General features: G+C 50.1%; 1 long non-coding RNA gene across 1 annotated transcript; it reads right to left on the bottom strand.

Moving 5' to 3' along the window:
• Positions 1 to 2,237: 2,237 nt before the first annotated feature.
• Positions 2,238 to 10,338, bottom strand: LOC131587645 (uncharacterized). The gene is made up of 3 exons (XR_009279393.1): positions 9,432 to 10,338; positions 8,584 to 8,832; positions 2,238 to 4,282 (listed from the first exon to the last, which is right to left on the bottom strand). It is a non-coding gene; the product is annotated as an uncharacterized LOC131587645 (long non-coding RNA).
• Positions 10,339 to 21,247: the final 10,909 nt, after the last annotated feature.

Genomic DNA, 21,247 nt, shown 5'->3' with positions numbered 1-21,247 from the left:
GCAGCACTTCTGGTTCCCTGTTTTAGGAGGCCCAGCACAAGCTTTTTACACGATAAACACACACAATTTCATCTTTGCGGCACAGAAAAAAGTTAAATGCAAGTATACATCCCCAGATTCTATTTTTGCAGCATTTTCACCTCTGGGAGCAGCAGAAGTTGAAAGCAGCTCGAGAGGCAGAATCATCACTGGAGGGATGCTGGTGTCTGACTTTGCCTTTTTCTTTTCCCCATCCTCCTGCCCCTGCTTTTCTCAGCAAAGCTGCCCTGCAGCTCCACATTTCCTTTCTCCCGAGCCCCAGCTGTGCTGCAGGACCCTGGCTGAGGTCACTGCCAGTCCGGCCTGACCAGCAGATGGCACTGGGAGAGGCACCGCTGAGAACTGGGCAGCTCAACTCGCCCCGCACACCCTGCCCGCAGCTCTGAGCTTTGCTCCATCGCCAGCTTCAGCTGCAGTTAAGAATCACATTAGAAATAACCTCTATTCTTTCTGCTGCCCAGCTGCCTTCGGGGGACAAACCCATCCCTGGCCTCTGGACAGAGGATAAAAATACAGCCCCACAGGCTGCTCCTCACCCGGGACAGGGGAGCGGGGTCAGAGATGAGACAGCATTTCAAGACCTCCTCAGGTTTTGCATCTGCGTGAAGGACAGTGTAGCATTCCCTAGAAGTTCCCTAGAAACACTACAAAGAGCACAAAACCTTTTCTTCTGCCAGCAAGATCAGGGCACTCGCACAACCCCTGATTTTTTGCAGTGCTGGATCCCCCACCCTGCTGAGAGCCAAGGAGGCACAACATGGAGGCTGCTGATTAACAGCCACCACCATCATTCCAGGATTTAGGTGTTTTATCACTGGGGTGGGACTACGAACCTTGTGAAAACTCCTGAGTTTTGTTCTCCTGAAGGCTTTGCCTTGTGGAGAGGGGCTGTTGTGCAAGGACCTATTTATAGAGTTCCTCGCAGCAGAAAAGTCCAAGCCAGAAGGAAATCCGCTTTCCTCTTGCCCTGCTCCCCGGGCCAGCGGGGCTGAGCCTGCCCACACAGGCATTTGGGGGCTTTGGCTTCATCCTGACTTTGGGGGTTTAGGCAAGGGCAGGGTTTGGTGTGCTGCACAGGGGAGGACACAAAACATTCAAGGGAGCCTTTTGCAGCATTTCCACTCCTTTTCTGGGGTTGGCATAAAGGGGACTCTGGCACTGGGGTGACCCTGGCAAAGATTCTGCCAGGTCCTTACAGCCCGCTGTGGTGGGAGGAGGAGGAGGAGGCATTAACCATCAGCTGGGCTGGTTAAAGGGTGGGATTTGTGGTGTTTAGGAGGCCTGGCTTCTTTATGAACCTCACCTGCTTGGTTGCCTCCATCCCTGGGCCTGTTTCCAGCAGGGACAGGGAGGTGTTTGCTGTTGGTGGAGTGAGAGGAGGTTCCTTTGCTTCAGCTCCTGAATCTCCCGTGAATGCAGTGGGCCAGAACAGTTGTGGTGAGCTCACCCACCCTGCTGGGTATTTGCATTTGGGGTTATGCTGCTGGCAGGTCCATCCAGCTTCCCTCAGAGTGTTTGGGCTGGAAGTGCTCTTGTCCCACAGTGTCCTGTGAGGGTCTGGGGAGGACTCACCTTTCTTGATCTTGTTTCCTGGCTGCTCTTTGCTGGAAGAAGTTGCCTATTCCTCCCTGCCACTGCGGTCAGGGATGGTGTGGCTGCCCCAGTGCCATGTGATGTGGGGTTCTAGCCAGTGAGTCAGGTGGTGTCCCACAAAACCACAGGTGTAATCTCAGCCAGGCTGGTCACCCTCCTCCTAGGCAAAGCTGTAATTTCCTTTGTTACAGGACACATTGGAGCAATTAAACTTTACCTGGGCTGGTTTCTTAGCCCTTGATGGGATTTATTCGGGTTAGTGTACCTTGGAAGTCCCTGTGTTCTCCTCTTGCTGGTATAAACATTATAAACATGTTTACAGCAAGGTCTATGCAGGGCAGAGGGATAATCTTGAGCCCTCTAGCTGACTGAGGAAGCAGGTTGGGCTTCGTGTAAGAGTTGAGCTGAAAAGTTCTGTCAGGAAAGCACCTGCTGACAGCAAACAAGATGGTCTCAGCTGCTTGGCCAACTCAGTCCATGTCCTCACCCGGTGGTTTCCCTTTCATGCCCAGGATTTTGGTCAGTCAGGAACAGTGACCAGCCCTCGAGAGGTCCCAGTTCACCAGCCAAGCTCACTTCAGGGCAATAAAAAGACTCCGTTTTAAAAAAGTCAAACCAAGTTTATTTTCACAAGGGAGTACCTCCAGTAATACTTTATTCACAGCTTCCAGGTCACACAGTTCCACTGTTTGAGCTTCTCAGTGTTAGTATCAATGTCACGGAGGGAGACTGAACAGATTCCATCTGGGACACGTGGGATTAGCTCTTTTCCAGGGGACACCTCTCCAGATGAAGTGGATATGCCGCCCTGTTCCCATGCTTGTGGTGCTATTTTGGTACCTTCCAAGCAATCTGTGGGCAGGCGCCCTGCCCCTGAGCAAGCAGCTGGAGGATAATAATGCAGCTCAGAGGACCAAGCTGTAGTTTTGCACAGCAAGTCGCCAGGACTGCTGAAAAGCCAGATTTATGGAGAGAGGGCTGCATTCCTTCGCCGCTTGGAACTGCAGCATCCCCACCCACCAGCTGTGTCCCAGCCTCGCTGTAGCTACGCCCTGTCCCAGCAGAGGGGCCTGAAAGGAGCTGCTTCATTCTGGGGACTCCCACGGCCCTGGCAGCCAGGTCTGGCTCTCCCTGTGCCTCTGCTCAGGGTGAAATTTGCGGGCTCCAATTTCTCCTTGCTCTCTCCCTCCCACTTCATCTGAGAAGGTGTCCTCTGCTTGCCCTCGCTCCCCGGAGTCTCGGATCTCACGCGTCTCCCTGGCAGTAAGATGGTTGTGATAATGGCCTGAAATGTCCTTCCTGATGCAGCCCTGATCGTGTTACAGCTCCACTCGTGGTCTTGATCCTACTTACTCTGGAAAACGGCAGAGGGATAGTCCCACCTGCTCCTAAGAAAGAGAAGAATTAACAATTCCCTGTCCCTTGCCAAGGGCCAGAGCTCTGAAGCGTGATGACTTCTCACATGTCTGCTGTCAGGTGACAGTGCCTGGGTGAACCCAGAAGGATTAGAACCTGCTCCCTTTGGCTCTTCCCTACCTGTCTCCACTTTAGAACAAGATTTTAGTCTGAATCATTGGCTCATCCTATACAAAGAGCCATGAGTCCTAAACTTCCCCTGACAGGGTTTGCATGTGAGCGAGTTCAGTTGATACGGGATTATCAGATCAGAAAGAACCACCCTCTAACTCTGTTCCATGGGACAGGCTGGGAACTTGTCCAAAACAAAATGCACTTCCTGAGCAGGGGCCAACCAGCCAGATCTGATCAGCTCCCAGGGCTCTGAGTCCACAGGCTAAACTTGCTCTTGGGTCTGGTTCTGAACCCCAACTTCAGAAATGGGCACAACAAAATTCAATCACAAGCTCAGATCTGTCCCATTTATACCAAAGTATCTACTCCCCTCCAGACCTGAGGTCAGACCAGAAAAATCAACACACTTAAACACTTTACAACTTGAGCCCATCTCCTGCAAAAAAAGAACAGAACTGAACACTGTGAGCTGCTGTGCAAACTCATTTCCCTGGTTCTCTCACACCTTAAACAGAGGTGGGTTCCCTGGAAGCAGGTGGCTCCATGCTCCAGTGCCTGAGGCATGAAGCAATTCCTGGAAGAATGCAATTTTGGACACTGTAAGAGAAACACCCACTGAGTTGTTTAACAATGCCACGCTGCGTTTCTGGATCCTCAACAAAGGAAGCGATGCCTCGGGAGCTCCTCCCTGCCGGTGGTTTTGCTGCTCTTTAAGGAAGGCAATAGACTGTATAGTTATCACCTGAAATGGGATCAAATCCCTCCCACCAAACTATACAACCTACTACCTCACCTCCACAGAGCAGAACAGACGCATCACCGACACCGATTTGCTTTAGTTGCACCACCTGCCCCCACACCTGGTGCAGAAGTGGATGAGCAGACCTGAAGACCTGACTGTCTCCTTAGGAAAGACAGTAGATTGTATAGTTAGCTCAGAGGGAGGACCAGACTCCACAACTATTCAATCTACTACCTCAGCCTCAAGGACAGCTTGGGACTGTGGCAGCCTGAGATGATCCTTATCCAGGCACTGGGATGAGCCTTATCCAGGCACTGGGATGATCCTTATCCAGGCACTGGGATGAGCCTTATCCAGACACTGGCTGCTCTGCAGGTCCTGCAAAGAGACATGAAAAATCAGAATTCTTGATGGCAGGGGAGAGGAGTCATATCCAACCTTGTCCTGGAGCTCTTTCTCCTTCTTCAAACCTCCTTCAGCCCACTTGGACTATACCTTGTGCTTGGCAGTCCCACTGGCTGCAAACTTCATGCACCCAAGGGTGCACAAAAGCAGCAGCCCTGCCCTTGGAACCCGGGGCTACACATGGAGATAGCAGAGCTCTCGGGAAGCTGCAGCAGCGCCAAGCACACCCAGCCAGGCTGACCTCACCTCCTGAACACACAGCATATCTAGAACAAACCTGCCAGACCAGATAAGAGAATCCATCAATTTAGCTGCTGTGCACTCCAGGGAACTGAGCAGATTAGAAATAACTAAGTACAAGGAAGCTTTTAGGCTGCAAATGTAATGGTATCGAGTACATCAAGGCAGATCTTATTTCCTAAACAAATGAGTGCAACATGCAGCCGTGCTGTCCCTGTAATGCTCCAGCCCAGCCAAGCAGTATTAGCATGGATCTGAGACAGACTGGCTTTCCCCCAGGCCCTTGGCTCACCTTCTGAGGCTTCTTCACTCTCTGTACACCCAAATACAGAGGCGAGGTATTAATCTGGTAGTTTGAAAGAAACGTGTGAGGCTCTTTTGCAAGGAGAAAGAATTCCCTTTGGAGATTAAAGCAGCCCTAATGACGAGGGAGCCAAGCCAAGCAGGCTGCGTGTGCAGTGCAACACAGACCCAAAGGATAACTTCCCATGGGAGCTCAGCAGGAGATGTCCCCAACCTCCACAAGCGTCAGCTGAGAGCTCTGGTGGGAGAGGAGGGGGCTCAGGCAGAAGTCTCCAAAGGGATAAAAGCTGCCTAATGCTTTGTGCTTCCACAGCTACCAGGCAACAGCCTAAATATTCCCAGAGCTTTGGTGAACTACTGTAGCTGGAATCCTTGTGAGAGTTTAGGATGGATTCTGCAGCAAGGTTTGGGAAGTGCCCTCTTCCAGAGCTCTCCACAGGCTCTCCTCACTGGCATTCAATACAGTCCAGGTAATTTTCTTAATTTCCTTTGACAAACTGGTCCTTCACAGGGAATGACCCACTGTGCTGGACCATCTGGCCCAGGCCTCTCCTGGTGTACCAGGGTATGAACAACGCCAAAACCCCGATGTGGCGGAACTGGTTCCTACAGCACTGAAGTGCCCAGCCCATCCCTGGTGCCAAGTGCATCCCAAAACAACCTCCTGATGGGAAATGCTATTTCTCCTGTTTTTATCAGCATAGAAAGTGATGCACAGGAGTTGCACATCCCTTCTCAGCACATGCAACACCAGGCAGAGCTTTGAGGAGGTGACAGCCAGGCTTCAGGGTCCATCAGGTCTGTCACTGCTCAGCTCCATGAGGACAGAAGGGTTAGTCTGAATTAAAAATGTTTCAGCTCCCCAAAATTTAAGCTGCTGCCACAAGCATCAAGCAGAAGGGTGGCAAGAAAGCCAAGAGATGCTGCACTGGTCAGGGACTGGGAGGGTGGGTGGTCTAGGTGATTCCTGGGTGAAGCATAGAGGCAGAGGATGCTCGTCTTCTCCAAAGAGATTTTAGCAAGTGACCTGGAGGAACAATTTTTCCTGGTTCCAAATCTGGTGGTTTATATTACTTATTATATTATATTAAGGCAGATGTATCAGGCAGGCATTTCAAAGGCCACTCTTGGTAACACTGCAGACAATAGGCATTTGGGCCAATCTCAAACTGCTGGTGGGAAATTACATTAAATAACACTGAGTTCATATAGATGTAATTATGCATGGAGAGAGAGAGGGAAAAAATCCCTTCTGACTTCTGTAAGTAAACCTGAAAACAGAAGACTTAATTATAATAATTGTCTTAATGAGTATAGGTTTTGGGAATACCCAGCTGCTGACTCTGGAATCCTGATTTTAGCAGGATTTGTGAAGAAAGGAGTCAACCAGGAGGATTTATAGATCAAACAGGGGGATTTTTTATGCCCAGTAAGGATGACTAAGAGCATCCTACTCCTAGTATCATTGTCACACTTGTTTGTCCTACACAAATTGCAATGACAGGAATTCCCTCTCCTCATGGCCTGAGGTCTAAACCATCAAGACAAAAGCTGGGAAAAGAAGGAGATGTGCCCAAATTTGCCTGGATGTGATGTAGCTATGCAAAATTCTGGATAAAACAGCCAACAGGGTCTGTAGGAGTCAGAGACCCACACCCAAAGCCTCTCACTGCCTTCTGAGATTAAACCCAGTTTTGAAAGATTTTTGGATACTTGATTGCCAAGAACCTCTTCAAAGAATGCAATTTTCTGTGCAGGCCTTAAGGCAGTGGCCTTGTAATTTTCACTTTCCAGATTCATATGGATCCCTCAAAATTGATTAAATCTGATTTCTGTGAAAACACTTGATGGGTCTCTGCAAGCCACTGCACAAAGGTTCCTGTGCACAGAGTGTGTCACTACATGTTCCCACTGTCTACAGTGCTTGGAGGGGTAAGGAAAATTGGCAGGTAAAGGGTAAAAATGGCATTTCCAGTCCAGCTTTCAGACTTGTTTCTGCGATCAAGAAGTGCCCTAAACTGCTCCTCATTTATCAGGGCTCAGGGTGGCTTGTGATGACCCCAGCAGAAAACCTGAGATGATGCCCCCCAAATTCTGAAACATCTTTGCACCAGAGACTCCTGAGCACAACCAAGTGTCTGCATTTAAAAGGAGCTGACCTCGGAGAGGAGCTGGAAAGGCTCTGAAGCCTTGAGGAGCTGATCTGGTTTATTAAGGAGCGCTGAATGAAATGGAGGAGGGGGGGAGGAGGAAACCATCAAACAACAACGTCTCTGCTTTAAAAGCTGACACCACTTTCAGCCTTTGTGAAGCCACGGTCCCGAAACGTGCCAGGGACAGGGAGGAATTCTCAGTGGGAAATCAGGACCCTGAGTCTCCAAGAGGATTTTCTGGCTCCCTGGAGCTGGGGCAGAACCAGCCCCGGCTCCCTGGAACGGCGGCGTTGGCACAAAATGGCCGAGTGTGGCCATTTTGTTCCCTTGGCTTCATGTCCTCCCAACCTGGCTGGGATGGAAAAATAAAAACGGAACAGACAAAAAAAATATTAAAAATCAAACCCAAAATGAGCCAAAAAGAAGCATGGAAGGTTTTCAGTAACTCGCCATCATTGTGGGGACCCACGGCGCCAATTGGAGCTGCCGATCCAGCCGGCAGCGAGAAACCCGTTCACACGAAAAGCAGAAAACAGACCAAAAACCCATCTTGGACACACCCTGTGCCACAGAAAAGCAATAGAAAATGACATTTGCCAAACTAGCCATGAAGACAAGTTGTTTATATCCTCTCCCAGGCCAGGCAAACCCCTCAGCAAAGGAAGGCCAACCATCTTCGCAAACACCCCATCCTAAAGTCAATATTCAATATCACACTTTGAAACAGTCAATCAAAGGCACGGTGAATAGGGAAAGAGAAATGGAAGTAAAAATATTTACAGTTCAATCCTGCAACAGCCCCTGTCTCTAGTAATGCTTCTACTCCACACACTTTTAATGACACAGGGAATATTTCACATCAACTTTGCCACTGCATTCATTATTAAACAATTAGCAGGTATCTTTATAAACAGCTGCTCATCACTTAGGGGTTGTTTTGAGTCCTATCAGATGTTTCTAAACATCTGGATCATTACTAATGAATCTGATATTGTTATCTATAATGCAGTCAACTGTAACCTGCTTGTAATATGACTTATCTTTTATTAACCCTTCCTAAACACATTATTAAAGGTGGCCATAAAGGTAATGGTTTTTCTAAACATTTGTATATTTTTCTTGTAAATTTTTACCCTCTCCTGAAGAAAAAAAAAAAAAAAAAATCCCAGAATTTTTATCATAAAAGATAGGCGCTACTGATATTTCACAGACTAATTTCACTAAATACTTAAGAGGAAAAATATATCCTTCAGGCTTATTTTTACCTCTTTTGCACTTGATTCTATAGGTTAACCCAAAAATCTAAAGAAAGAAAATTTTTTTTTCCTGTAATACTCTATAAAACTGTTCTATTAATACTGTTAATTCTCCATGTTCAGTTCATGAGCTGCTCATGAAAGGTGTGCAGGTAATGTCCACCTCTAATGTAGATTTGGACCAAAACATTAAATTTGCAGCGTGAAGCACCCGCCCAGCACCCGCCTATGCAGCCCCAGCTCCGGAACCACCGTGGCCCTGCCATTCTCTCTATTGTCTGTTTGCAAACAAGCCAAGGGGATATGGAGGCAAATCAAATACCTTTCTGTGCAAGGAAAGCCATTTCACCTCTTTCTGCTCTCCTTCCCAGCTCCGCTCTGGAAGTCTCTGCTCCTCTCCACATGTCTGGAAAGCCACTCAAGGAACGGCAGGACAATCATTCCAACACCTTATCAGAGCCTGATCCCCCCGTGCCACAGGGCAGGGATCTGCTCCTCGGAGTGTCCATGAACAAAGCGACGTGGCTACTAACGCCAAGACATCCAGGCTACTGAAGGAGATGCAGAATCACTTAAAAAAAAAAAAAAATCACTTTTATTTGGCGCACGTTCTGGTGTTTTTGCCCTGCTTCTGCGCAAAATTTTACGGTAACGCCACCAAGTTGCTTTAAACTTTCAAGGCGTGTTCCTGTTGATGGTGTTTCTGTTGTGTATCACACCTTAACGTGTGCAGGATACACACAAAATGCAGTAAACAGCTTGTGAGCATAGTACAGCTTCAGCCTTGGGAGAAAAGCAAGGGCTTAAAAAGCCAAGAACAGCTATTGCTTTAAATATTTAAATTAAGATGTTTTTATTCCTGAGATGAAAACTTTCAAGACAAGAAGGCAATAAACAAAAAAAATCCCTAAAAAAAATATCCTCCAGATTACATCAGCTAAATCCAGGCAGTGCCAGCTCGGTGGAAAGGTCAGATCCCGTATGCACCAAAAACAAGAGGACACACAACAGGTTAAAACGCTACGGTCCGGCACTGACCGGCTCTGGTCATACCAAGCCGATGTGTAAAACCATCCGCCCGTCCAAAAACAAATTAAGACAACAGTGCTCTCTGGTACTTTATAAATCCAGAAGAAAGGAGGGCTGTTTTATTGAATATAGCGAACAAACCTTTCCGTCCGGCTATTCCGTGCAGCCCCGCGGCTCTGCGTGCACCGAGTAGCCCTTACGCTGCTCATACAAAAGCTCAGTTTGGCAATTCCAGGCATTTTCAGTGCTCAACATACGCCAAAACTACCCACTCTCTGCCTCTGCCTTTGGTCTCGTTCCAAAATGTCCTTTTTTTTTTTTTTTTCTCCTTTTTTTTTCCCTTTCTCTCTCTTGCTACAGCTGGTGCCACGTAGAGACGGGAGAGTTGGGCTCGGACATGGCCGCAGCCTCCAAAAAAGAGCCAAGTCCCAGCGTCCCGGCTTCCCCCTTCCAGATGGGAAACAAAATGGCCATGGAGCAGCCATTTTGTTTGCTGCGGGATGGGAGGGAGAAGGGAAGGGAGGGAGGGGAGACGCAGGCCAGGCGGGAAGGATGAGGGGGGAGAGGGGAGGGCGTCAATTCGGCAGGAACCCAAAAAGCTCTGCAGCCATGCCCGGGCGCGTCCTCCTTCCTCCTGCCGGCCCTGTCCAGTCCCACAGCAGGACTGAGGCGGAGGGATGGACACAGGGCTGGTTCTCCAGCCCTCCCAAGCTGGTTGAGCCCGAGTTGTCCGGCCTGACATGGGTTACACTTCCCTCCCTGGCCTGGCTGGCACCTCCATCCCGCCCACGGGGACCGGCCCGGCTGCTGCCGGGCTCTGCGACAGCTCCCGGAGGGAGCCGGGCAGGAGAGCGGAAACCAACCCAGTAACGTCAAACTCCTGAACTTCCCTGGGCAGGAAACGGTGTAAATAACACCCGCAGAGAGGGGGAGAGGAACCCGGCCTTGGGGACAGCGTGGCCTCTACAGCCCGGATCCCAACGGCACCCGTGGGAACAGCAGTCCGAGGTTTCCTTGCTCGATTCCATCAGGACGAGCGTGCCTCGGAAACAGAGGATCTCTCCAGCAGGACTTTGTGCCCACAAAAAGCCTCATAAGCTCCACGACTTTTATCTTCCTGTCCTTCCACGGAGCAGCATCACAGCTGCCCATCCTAGCAATGAGCCCATGGCTTGAGGAACCAGAGACGCCTCTCACTGGACCCTCTTCTCCCGAAAGCACAGGGCTGAAGTTCCAGTTAGCATCCAACAAGACACACAGATGAATCCCACCCTCCAACACAGGTGTTATGCTCCTCCAAATCCTGATCAAAACCAATGTCAGGTTTTTAGACCAAGGCAAACACCTCACAAACCTGTCTGGGAGTACCCGGCATGGGAAGACCCTTAGGAAGACACAAATCAAACACCCCCCGGGCTTTCTGCCTCTGTAGACAGGACAAGCTGTGAAAATCAGGAGTATTCCCAGGATTTAGGACTAGCAAGATCTCCCCATTAGAAGTCCTATCCCTTAAGGATGCAGGGAACTGGAAATGCCAAAACCCAGCACAGCTTTGAAGCTGTGTAGGAAAATCCTACAAAGGAAGAAGGTTGTCAATAGGATGAGGCACTTTGTGTCATATTCATATAGGATAAATTTAAGCACAGGAGACTGGACCTGCTCAGCTTTCTGGAGTCAGTGGGGAAGGTAATTTCTCTGCAAAGTAATTCAGAGCAGAAGCATAATGGCAACATCTTGAATTATCCTGTGAAAAAGGTTAAATCTTTAGATATTTTTAAAAAAACATTATTCCTCACTGCAATTTCTGCCAAAGTAACCTAAGATCTCCAGGTGAAAACGGTTATGGATTTATTAGTAATTTGTTGTTATTGGTTAGGCTTATTAAAATGTCCCTAAAAATAAGCATCACCTGTAATAAACTCCACTGAGAGCCTGATCAGGATATCCTGATTTTAGGTGTGGGTTTGATGTGGAGCCATGAGACCCCACAAGTAGGTCTGTGCAATTTGTATTAACCTCAATGTCTGGGAATTGTGAAGGCATTTAAGAGATCCGAGTCTGGTTTATTTTACTAGGCTTTGAGAAGACAAGGCTTACTTGAAAATGCCTTTGCATGGACAGAATAGTGCATTTCTTGTGTAATACTATTCCAGGAAAACCAGCAGGACAGGTTGGAGAATGATGACCAAAGGGCTCTAGATATGTATAGAAACAGACCAAGAATAGCCACACACAGCATGTCAGGCTGAAGCTGAGAAATAAAAACCGATTTCAGCTGCTCTGGCAGTGATACTCTCTTCTAGAAACCCCCGACAATCTGAGGAACTCTGTTTTTACCCTTATTCCCAGTGAAAATGAACAGAGCAGGATGAGACACATTTACAAGATACACTTACAAGAAGGGGAGTTTTGCCTTTCCCAATAACGGGGTCCCTACATCAGCAGCACCTTCCTGGAGGTCCTGAGATGGAGAAATGGGAACATGCATGGGGCTGGGATTGCTCAATCTATCAACACCCAAAATTCCATGCAGGCCTTCAGCACCAGTTGATTATTCAACAAACCTTAGTCAAATGAGGGTGCACGGGGGGGAAAGCTGGGAATACAGAGAATAAGCAAACACGGACGTTTGGGAAGCTTATGGAAGGGAGAGTGTCTGATGCGTAAGCAAGGGAATGAGACCAGGAATGCACAGGTTTTGTGGACCTGAGAGGGAGCTGAGATGGTTTGTGTCAGGAGAGGGAGGTGTGAACATGATTAAAATGCTGGAGCTTCACAAAGGACAAGGGAGGAGTTGTTGAACAGGGATATTTTTGTAGCCTCCAATCTGGGCTGCTGTGGGCTCAGCAAACTGGTGGTGGATTAAGCTGTGGTCATGAAAGGAGTCCCTTCTACAGGATAGGCCACTTGCTTTGGTGCCTTCTATGACCTCACCAGGTCCCTCATTCCAGGCACTCCCTTGACATTCCAGTGCTGAGCAGGGCTGTGGCTGCCTGGGCTGGTTGGAAGCCAGCAGACTGATAAGGCACGTGGGCCCATAATTAAACCTCGTGAGTTCTCCTCCTCAGGGATGGATCCCTGCATGCAGGAGCTGGCTCTCATTCCTCTGCACACACATCCTTGATGCTGAGAATTGTCATTTTACAGTAGGTAAAGCACAAAGCGCCTTCAGGTCAGAGCTGGGTGGAGAGAACAAACCTCCCCTTTCTGTTTGCGATCAGGGCTCGTGAGAACTGGTCTGTGGTGCTGTCACGGGTCTTGCAAGCCAAAGAACCCTACCCTTGTGCTTCAGCTCAGGGTTTTTTCCAACCATGCTGCAAAGCTGTGGAAATCAGCTGCTCATCATCATGTGCTGGAGTCGAAGGACTTCCTCAGCATCAAAGTTTCCCCTCTGGCTGTTTGAATCTCTTCAGGTCTTATCCTTCTGGTCTGATCCCATCCCAGTGAGCCTGTACAAACACAGCCCTGCTGTCATTCCTTGTGTGCTCTCTCCTTCCCACACTGGCCATTTGCTCATGAAATTTAGAGTAGATGAAGATGTGAGTGAAAAGCCAAGGTGGTAAGAAAAACTTTCCTTGAAAATGAGAAATGGTTTTGGTTTCGTTCCTTAGCTGGTGGATGTGGGTGAAGCAAATTGCCTCTTCTGAGTATCTGGATGGATTCAGCTGGATTCAGCTCTTCTCAGGTTTGTCCAGCAGTACCTTCCCTCACTGGGCCTGAGCACTCTCTCAGAAGGTTTTAGAGCTCCTCCATTTCTGTCTCAAGAAAATTATGTGCATAAGGCAGCAGCAGCCACACAAAATCATTTGGGACAGAAAAAACCAGACTTAACAGCTGCACTGCTAAGCTCCTGCATCCAGTCTTTGTAACTTTGCCTCTGTTTCCTCCTTTGGGAGACAGATATTCCCTACCTGGGATGCTGAGAAGGTTATTAGTTAATGTACTAATTAACCGAATGTGCTTTGAACAATGGAATTGCTTGAGGCAGTGGATCTCATGAAGGTCTAATTCTAACACTGGCTTTAACAAGATTGGGCTCCCAGTTCTTATCAGCTGGGACACCTTGCCCTCAGCCAGGGAGAGAAGAATTGAACTCCTATACATTATTCATACTGTTGGCACTTCCAAAGCACAAAGGCCGGAGTCCATCCAAGCTCTTTCCTGCTCCCACCACGGATGAAGATGGAGCTGCCACATCACAGACAGAGCTCTGGGGCTCCAGACCCACGAAACACAGAAAAATCCCAAGCCAGGGTTTTTCACAACATTGCTGACCTTTTTAGTATGTACCTAGCAGTCACATCCCACCCTGCTCTGGAGCTCTGCTCACATCCAGGGCAGCTTCTCTCTCTTCCAGAAGCTGGATGGTGGCAGAGAACTCTCTGAAGTGAGAGATGGATGGCTTCTCTATCCATATCATTGGGACCAATCCCAGGATTTGGAGCTGCAGCTGCCAAAAATCCTTCAAGCCAAACCAGTTTAGACTTTGGCCAGTCCTGAGCTCATCCAAAAGCCATTTTGTGCAGCTTCAGGCACCTCATGTGTCTGTTGAGGCAGCTGAACAGGGAAGTCAAAATCATAGTGGAGATTTAAACCTACTGAAAGGTTCCAATAGAGGTATAACCACTGGAGTTGAAGGTTGTTTACCTTGAATTCATGTTTGATATGCATACAACAATGCTGCTCAACCCTGCACTGCCTCAGGGTGTCAAAGTTACCCCTTAGGAGTGACACTGTCCCCAGGCCTGGGGGCGCTGGAGGAAAAGAAATCGTGACAGTTTAGGTTACTCAGGGAACCGAGTTTGATTCCCAAACGTGAAACTAAATTCTCCTTCCACATCAGCTTTGCAAGCTCTGAAACCCTGCAGGTTTAGCTGGTTCCTCACCAGCTGGAACAGAAAAAGCTAGGCAATGTCACAGCTACTTCTTCTGTGTCACATTTATACAATGCAAAGACCGAAATGTAAGAAGCTGAAAATCATAATTAGGCAGGCAAGAACCTACAGTCTGAAGAATTCATCCCTCTTTAGTCTAGTCTGAGGCATGTATTGTATGAGACTCTTAAGAGCTGAGTTTTCAGAGCTGCATTTTCAGAACTGAACTGCTTCTGAAAGCAGGGCCCCTAAAATAAGCAAGATTAGCAAATGTTCCCACCTCCAGCAGTTCTGACGATGACACCAACAGACAGATTTTCATCACCCTTTTGGCTGAGCCCTTCTGGAACTGTGGACATATTTTCTACAGGCAGAATCCTTTCTAAAACTCCCCCTTTGCAACACAGAAACTGTACAGATTCCTAATTGCAACCAAGTTTGACCACAGATCCAGCTCTTGGCCCTCTTTGTGAATGTAAAAATGCTTTGGAGAAACAATATCAATATGGCTGTGCTAATTGATGGTCTTGTGCTCGCTTTGACCCATCAGTTGATTGACCAGCCTCAAGTGTCATTTCCTAAACCCATTTTTCTTCTGCTTGTTTATCTTCCCCAGCCTTGTTTGTACACAGCCACCACCCAAAAAGACTTCTGTCCAGGGAGTGGGATTTATCAGTCCTATTTCAGTAGCAGCAGAGCACAGAACAATGTAGGGTCTATGCAAACAAGTACTGCTGTTTTCTTTTGCTTTTCATTTATTCCTTATTGTAAATCAGTGCATTCCAAACCAAACAAAAATCAGAAGATTTAGGACCCAAAGAGCAGCCCAGAGCAATATAACCGGGGCTGAGGACAGGTTGCATTTAGAAATGCAGCAACAAGTAGCCCTTGAAAGCAAATGAAATGTTTAACCTGTGCTGCATTCCTGAGATTGTTCCTGGCTGTAATGACACCTTGGCACTCAGCAAATGGCAGGAGCTCAGGTGCCCAAATCCCTGAACACCACACACAGGAGAGGGCTGGGCTGTGGGCAGGGACCATCCTCATCTTTACATGGACAGCACTTGGTGTGACAGATGCCCCAGGACACTCCAGTGACCCCCAGGAAGAGCTATTTCAGTGGAGGTCGACACCAGGACACCAGGATTGGGAACTGTAGTTTTGTCCCAATTCTGTCACCAAGCTGGACCTTTCAGAAGACCCTAAAGCACCATGCAAGCTTGAGCCACTGCACTACAAAAATACACTGATCCACACAGCAGCTCCTCTCCAGATTTCATTTCAGCCTAGTGTGTTAGCTGACATTTGTAACCCACAGCAGGGCTGTTGTGGTTTTTTGCATAGTTGGACAAAATTGCCAAGGAAAAGAGGCTGAAATGAGGCCTCAGGACCCTGCACCAGCACCTTTCAACTTTACCAGTGTTCTTACAGAGCAGCACTGAGAGCCCAGTCCCTCCCCCGACCATGACGGGACTGTGTGTCCTGCGCTCAGCATCCCATGGGATGAACAAGGCTTTGAAGCCAGCCAGCCAAACATAATCCACCTTTACCTGCTTGTGCTAAAGCTGAGCTGGGATGAGCAGGCAGAGTCGGGAAAGCTGAGCTTATCTGCGTGTCACAGCGATCCCTTTGAACTGCTCCAAGCCCTTTGGAGAAGCCGCCCTCCCCCAGAGCAGAGGCTTTTCCTGGGTCCCGCTCTTTGCTGGGATTGCCAGGGAGCAGATATTGAGTGAACCCTGTTCTCAGCCTGCCCAGAGTGGCTGTGGCAGCCAGGGATGAAAACAGTGCCCGAGAGGCATCTGCCTGCAATGGGGCGTGCGCGGCTGATGCGCAAGGATGAACAGATGGGTTGATTACACAGGGAGAAATGGACACTAATCGTATCCAGATTCACCAGCTGCAGGATTTCCTCCTGAGCCCTGAAGTACAGGAAGCCCATACCTGCTTCGTTATCCTGTCTCTGTTCATTAGCCCCTTCCCCCGCCCTGGGAACCGCATCTCTGCTAATCCCCTGGGCAGGGGAGGGCCTGGACTGCGAAGCTGAGATCCAGATGGGAACTCCAACCGTGCCCAGGCACGGCTGGATCCAGCCCCAGGCCAGGGGCAGACCCTGGCTGCCAGCTCCAGCACAGCCCAGCTCCAGATCAACTCTCTCCACATTATGAGTTTGTTGCCAGACTCTTATTTTTGCTGCTGCCCCTCTGAAGAGCCAGGAAGATTTCAGAATTAGCAAGGTGAACAACAAAGACTGTTGGGTTTTGACACAACATTCACTGTGTGTCTCCTCATCTCTGCTGAGATGCAGCTGCTCCTAGGGTGGAGCCTGGTGTGTGCTCACAGCATGTGGCTGCTGGGGACAGGGACAGAATGAGGTTTTGTGGATTGAAAACAGCAGAAGCAATTCCCCACCACGTTGTAAGAGGACTAGCCAGACTGAACTGGGAGGTGATCTTGGAAACCTCATTGGCCTTCTTATATCTGGGAGACTGAAACATGCCAAGTTTCATCACCTGATTGGATTTTGTGCAGTGCCACCTTGGAGGAAGGAGCAAAGCCCTTCCAGATGCTTTTATCCACGTCCCTCTGCACTCATCCCAGCTCTTTTCAAAGGCAGTGAGGTGCTCCCAAGGCACATCCCAAGGAGGGATGTTCCCAGGCATGCTCCCTGTGGGGCTGCTCAGCTCCAAGGGTCTTAGCCCAACTCACAAACAGAAGCTCTGGGAGCAGATGTGCAGACACTGAAGCTGTTGATCACACTGGCATCAGCAGCTGTCCTGACTTTTGGTGGAGTCCTGTGAGGAGTTTCCTGCACAGAAAACTTTATAACCCAAGTTGCTGCTCCCAGTTTGGCTTTTGGGGCCTTCTCTCCTCGCATGCCCAGGGTGCCTCCACTGTCAGCCTGAGCTCACCTTTCTGTTGTCAAGACTGATGCAAGCAAATTAGGCTACTCCCATGTGCCTGCTCCCATCCTGCTGTCTGATCCCCATCCAGATTCACTCTGACTCCAAATGCCAGGGTACCACATGCTGCCCCACAACCTCCATTCCCCTCATCAGAGCCCATGCCCAGTGCCAAGCAAACCACGACTGAAGGACAGGAGAACCTGAACTATTGCTGTTACCTCCCAGATGCTCCCAGGCCTTGCAAAGCTGCTTCAGGTCTTCACACCCAGCAATAAAACATCAGCATGGACCATCCTGAGAGTCCAAACCTGACCTGAAGATCGAGATAAAGGCAGCCGTGACTGCCCTGCAGAGCCCTCAAGCTGGGAGGAAGAGGAAGATGAAAGAAGAAAGGAGGAGGAGGAAGAAGCACAATGTTTGTTGTGGTCCTGCAGATGAGGAGAAACCTCCTGCCCTGACGTGCAGGAGCCAGGGATGCAGGGCCACCTCGCTTGGGCTGGGCGTCCTGAGCCCAGCAGGATGGTGATGCACCGGCAGCAAGCACAGAAAAGCCCTGGGTGGGAATGAGCAGGAGAGGTTCAGGTGAAGCCACCTCCCCAAGCCTCCCAGAACAAGGTGATATTTTTGCCATCACCTCAACAAACACAACCCCCACCCCTCGGACTCCACAGAGCTTGCCTCATGCCGAGTGTTGGTTGTGCCCTTTCCTGGGCTACTTCTCTTACATTTCCTGTGGCCAGGACTATCTGGAGAGCAACCTTAGCATGCCAAACCCTGCGTGCCTCATGGGCTTTCCAGCTGCAGAGCCAGACAGCACAGCTCAGTGCCCATGAGCAACCCTAAAATAACAAACTGCTCACCCCCTAGCTGTGTCCTCCCAGACCTCACCTTTCACAGCAGCCAATTATCACCAAAGTTAAACAGTAGCTATGAGCAACTCCAACATAAAAAAACCACTACCACAGAAAAAAGCTACATAGAAATTAGGGGCTTAGAAAGGTGACAGAGACAGAAAAACACTGCAGGGAGCAAAATAAATGGTATTGATTCTTCTGAGGCCCAGCTGTGGGGTGGTACAGAGGGTGAATCAGATCTGGCTGTGTTTGGACATCACGTTCCCCATGGTGCACCAGCCTGCCAGCATCAGCTCTTCCTTGGATGGGCTTCTACAGGGATCTCATGAAACTTGTACCCCAAAACCCTTGGAACAATTAGTGGAAAGGCTGAGGGTGAAGCCCACAGAGGTCAAATTAGTCTCATTGCCTTTTACCCCTTCTTTCCCTACCAGAAGTGGTTCCTGGAGTGGTAAAGCTGCTTACATGGATTGTCCAGCATGGGAGAAGCTTTCCCCCTCGGGTCTGGCCTGTGGAGACACAGCCCTCAGCATTTTCTGCAGCTGTAAATCATGCAGTTCTCACCAATACAAATTTTGCTCCGAGTTGTAGGGGGATTAAATAAAAAAAAAAAAAAAAAAAAAAAAGAGAAAAAAGAAAAAAGGAAATAACTATTCAAACTCTGCCTTGGCCAAACTTGGTCCTTTTAAGGAAAGGAAATTTCCCAGAGCCACCCTCGACAAACCTGGGGGCCTGATCCTGCTGTGAGGAATGTCTGTGCAAATCCAGAGTGGCTCGGCTGCCTGCTGGGGGTTACAGCAGCTGAACCAGGCTCCAGCCTCAGAGCAAAGCTCCTGGTCTCCTGCCAGGAGATGGAGCAGAGCTCACACCAGAGCAGCCTGAGAGCAAACTGGGGATTCAGAGGCAATAAACAGCAGAAAGATCTGACTCCCCCTTTCAAGAATTCACCCTTTCTGCTGAGCCATGTTCTGGAAGCACAAGCCCTGTTTTGCTGTGAGCTGTGTGGAATAAAACAGCTGTGTCCCTTGGCTGGACGGCTCTTCCAGGGGTGCCAGATGTTTTGCTTAGGACACGTCAGAAAAGCCTTGCTTGAGTTCAGACTTTTTTTCCTCTCAGGCTGTTTGCAAGAGCTTCAGTGGGTTTTTGGGTTTTTTTAGTATTTGCTCTCCACCAGATTTTCAACAGGAAAGCCATAGGGATTGGGAGCAAATTGGGAAAGGTCTGGTTTCACCCCAGCACCTCTTTGTATAAATAATCTGCAAGGGAAAAGCTGGAATGATGAGTAAAAACACTTGTGCTGCCTTTTCACTGGAATTAAGGGTTTGGATGCAACCCGCTGTGTCCACGCTCTCTGCAGAAGAGACCATCCTGGCACATTTTGGAGGTCAGACCCCACAAATGTCTGACTGCCCCAGCTCTCACAACATGGGAATTTCAGCTGCCAAACCAGCCGTGGGGTGTTGTGGAAACAGCACAACAAGCAAGGTCCGGGACTGGACCCCAGCGTCCCAGCCACCAAACCAGGCTGTACGAGGCCAACGTAGCTCCCTGCAGGGTCAGGAAGATGTGAAATGCCCAGGACAAGATCTCTGGGAGGCTGTCACCATCCTGCTGGGTAAGGCAGTGCTGGGAATCAGCCCAGAGCAGGGCTGATACAGCCAGTGCAGGCTGGTGGGTCACAGAGGCAGAGAAGGGGCATTTGGGTGCTTTGTGGCCAGCTCGAAGGTTTTACTGTAGGGCCATGCGTTGCTCACTGAAAAGGGTTTTTTTTTTCAGAGAAAGGAGGAGGAGCAGGGAGGCTGGGCAGCGGAGCAGAGGAGGAAAATTTTGGTGAAGGAGGAGGGGTGGCTTTCATGGCTCCGAGCGCCTGCAGAGCGCGGGGCAGCCGGGAAGAAGGACCCTGCCCTGCAAACAAGCTGCTTTTGTTGTGTCCCAAGCAGGCCTAAATTAAGTTTGACAGAAAGAGGGCAGATTCCCCCGCGCTGGTGCAAGCCCTGGGCTCGGGCAGGGCCGGGCCGCCCCGCGGAGCCTCGGCCGTGCCAAACCTCGCCCCGGTGCGAGGCGCGAACCTGCACGAGGCCATAGGAGCCGCACGGCCCCAACACCCCGAGCCTTCGCGGGGCTTCCTCCAGCAGCAGCCGGGAACACCCCGAGCCTTCGCGGGGCTTCCTCCAGCAGCAGCCGGGAACACCCCGAGCCTTAGCGGGGCTTCCTCCAGCAGCAGCCGGGAACACCCCGAGCCTTCGCGGGGCTTCCTCCAGCAGCAGCCGGGAACACCCCGAGCCTTCGCGGGGCTTCCTCCAGCAGCAGTCGGCCGGGCCCCGAAGCCGCCGTGGCTCCAGGAAAAGCCGCCTCCGGAGTGCCCCGTCCCGCCCCGCTGCCGGGCATCTCCCAGCCCCGCGCCCGCCCGGGCACGCCGTGCCAGCCTGGGGAGCCAGCCTGGGGAGCCAGCCTGGGGAACCAGCCAGCTTCTAAACAGTTAATGCTGACAAAACCGGGCGGCTTGAGTTCCCTCCTTCCCGGACCGCTCCTGGTGGAACTCACCCCCTTCAAATGAAATGAAATAAAACTGTCCTCCTGCTCTGACCTCGCCCCGCTGTCCTCTCGCCCTCCCTGTCGGTGCATCCGCTCTTGCCGTGCCCCCACCCTGCGCTGGCGCGGCCGGGAGTGTCCGTGCCCAGCGTCTCCCACCACGTTTGCTCCGGCTGCCATGTTGAATTGCAAATCCGACATGATTCGACACATTTTCCCCCGTCGAAGGTGCCCGGTGGGGAACTACAGAGGCACCCGGGCGACAACGCCCAGCCCCGCGTGGCTCTCGGGGACGTCCCGGGTGGTGGGGCGAGGGCAGCGAGAGAAATCACGCTCCAGTTCTGCTCCAAATGCTGCACGTAGGGACCTGCCTATCTGCTATACATCCCTCTCTAGAAGACCGATTAAAGTCGGGTGTTTTAGCACCAAGGGCCGGAGGACTCGGCGGGAAGGGATTTCGGGGAGAAGGCAGGTTACAGCAACAACAAAGCAACGGAGCAACTGGAGGAACAAAACGTTATTTCAAATCAAAGGCAAAAAAACCCCAACCGCACGGACAAATAAAAAAAAAAAAAAAAACCAACCAAAATTAAGAGTGAGGTTCGATTTCGTACCAAGGCAGCAAGAGAGACGCACCGTGGAAGAGAGTGGTTTTGTTGTTGAGTAGTGGCTGGATTTAGCTCCGCTTATCCGGACAATCATCGGGGAAGGATCCTTTTCCGAGAAAGGCCAGTTTGAGTGAGACAGCTTTTTTTTTTTCCCTTCTCTCGCTCGCTCTCTCCCCTTTCCTTCTC

Source organism: Poecile atricapillus, chromosome 23 (genome assembly GCF_030490865.1).
Source record: "Poecile atricapillus isolate bPoeAtr1 chromosome 23, bPoeAtr1.hap1, whole genome shotgun sequence".
Taxonomy (NCBI): domain Eukaryota; kingdom Metazoa; phylum Chordata; class Aves; order Passeriformes; family Paridae; genus Poecile; species Poecile atricapillus.
Note: the sequence above shows the minus strand (reverse complement) of the source record. Positions and strands in the feature narration are given on the sequence as shown.